Source organism: Triticum dicoccoides, chromosome 7A (genome assembly GCF_002162155.2).
Source record: "Triticum dicoccoides isolate Atlit2015 ecotype Zavitan chromosome 7A, WEW_v2.0, whole genome shotgun sequence".
Classification (NCBI taxonomy): Eukaryota; Viridiplantae; Streptophyta; class Magnoliopsida; order Poales; family Poaceae; genus Triticum; species Triticum dicoccoides.
In genome coordinates this window covers 35,509,167-35,511,620 of record NC_041392.1, presented here as the reverse complement: position 1 = coordinate 35,511,620, position 2,454 = coordinate 35,509,167, and positions in this window count along the sequence as shown.

The window sequence follows — 2,454 nt, the reverse complement described above, 5'->3', positions numbered from 1 at the left end:
AACATGAACATTTCTTGAATTTGGTGAACAAATTTTGAAATTGGATTATTTTTTGAAACTCCCAAACATAACTTGAAACATGAACAAAAAGAAAATAAAAAGAAAAGAAAAAGGAATTGAAAGATGAAATAAAGAAACAGAAAAACGAAGAAAGAAAAAGAAAAGAAAGAAAAAACTATAAAGAAAAAGCAAACAGAAAAAACCAGTGAAAACCCGGTTCAAGAACCTTCCAGAAGGTTCCCAAAACCGTTCAGGAACCCTCCAGAAGGTTCCCAAAACCGGGACGCTGTAGCGCCTGTGCTATCTCGTGACTGGGCCGGCCCATCTTGATCGCTACTCGCTCGCTTCTCTGTGCGAAGCCTCGACAACTGGACGCAGCGAGCGTCCAATAGGGTTTTCCGGGATGTATCACCCACGATTTTCTTTGGTGCTACTCCCGCGTTAGCGAGCGCTCGCGAATATGGGCCTGGCCCAGCTAGCTATATAACGAGCGCCCAACCCACAACCAGCGACTGAGCTCAACTACAAAAAAGCCAGCCAGCCATCAATTTTTACTAATTTTTATATTTATAATATTTAATTTCAACTAAAAAAGATAATGAATTTTTTTAAAAATATGAATTTGAAAAAGTTCATGATTTTTCAAAAATATTTGTGAAGTCATTTTTCGGAAAATTCAAAAATGTTCTTCAATTTCCAAATTGATAAAAAATAGATTCATGAATTTGAATTTTTTTTGAATTTAAAATAAAATCATGAACTTGAAAAAATGTTAATGAATTCAAAAAAGTACACGTGAATACATTTTTTTAGTGAATTCACTTAAAGTCCATGAAATCAAAGAGGTTGGCGGATTCATAAAATGTTTTCATGAATACAATATTTTTTTGTGAACAATCTTTGAAAAATAGTGAACAAAATTTGGAAAATGTTAATAATTTTGAAATTTTGTGAAAATGTCTAGAAATTACGAACAAATTTTGAAATTCTGGTCATTTTTAAAAAAAAATATTAAAAAAACTACCGAACAAAATTTGAAATCCCGCACGGTTTCCAAAAAGTGAGCAATGTTTTCAATTTACTATATTTTTAAAATTTAGAAAATTTGAAAAAAGTAAACGAAAGTAAAAGAATAGAATAACATAAAAAGGAAGAAAATACAAATAGAAAATAAAGAATGACAAAGAAAAACCCCAAAAATAAACAGAAAAGCAATGAAAAAGTCAGAAGGATAGCTAGGAACCTGATATAATAAACATAACAAACAAGAAATAGAAAAACCAGATAGAACCTTCATAAAATCGGATGGAGGATTCGAAAACCGGACGAAAAATGCTCTCGGACAACCCCTTCACGTCTTATAATGGGCCAGCCAACAAGAGCGTCTGCGGTGAGTGATCGCTGCCTTATGCGCTGAAGTAAGCGATATATATCACTTGTGGTACCAAAGAACCACTGTAGAGAATCGAGCTTCTCCGCATGGGCCAGGCTCAGCGTTCGTAACTGGAGAAACATGTAACAAATAAGAAATATGTGGTCTGAACCTGGGCAAAATTCAACATCTTTGTATATTAGGCCCTGGGCTGTAGCCCTCGATTTCTGGGGCCCTCTATATGTATATATACTAAAAAAGGGTTCCTGGGTCCTAGCTCCACCCCTCGCGATAATAATCTTGTATCTTCACCCGTTTGGGAAAAAGTTTTCTTTTCATTCTTTCCACCTACTTAGTGATCGCTGTAAAAAAAAACAAAAACAATCCATTTTTCTTAAATCCTGTGGGGATGCAGCAACAGTCATTCATGAGGCACAGTAGTGGTGATGGCGCAAAGCATGTCATGGCAGCAGCCACTGTGTGGTGGCCTTGGCTGCGACGCTGTGGCTTAGAGATTCCGTGAGGAGCGAAGGCATGGTCAACCTTCGGGTGCAGGTGAAGGCATGGTCAACGTTCAGGTGGTGGCAGGGCGATGGAGGTGAGAATTGAAGTTTCAGCAACAAATTAAGAGATAAGAGAAGGATGTTCCTACAAGGCTTCACAGAGTTCAGCGACTCTCGGCCGTCGGATCGAAACGCTTGATGGGTTTTGGACCGTTGGATCGAGAGGTGGGAGTATCTGGGCCGTCGGATCTGGAAGAAACACTGCTGGAATGAATAGTAATGGCAACAGAATGTAAATACCATGCCCCCACCAAGGCATTTCGGTCATTTCGCGTGGCGGGGTATAAAAGGGGGCCGCTCATTTGACGGAGACCTAGCCGCCTCCTCCCTCGCTCGCCTTCGTGGTGCCCTAGCCGCTGCCTTCCTCCTCCCACACCCTCGCCTCCTTCTCCTCTTCTTCTCCCCCTAGCGCCGCCACCACTGCCTCCTTCCCCGCCGCCGCCCGGCCTCCTCCCCTCATGTTCCCCTCCTTCCACCCCTCCGATCTGGCGCCGCCCAAACCCTAATGCCCCGCCCCGG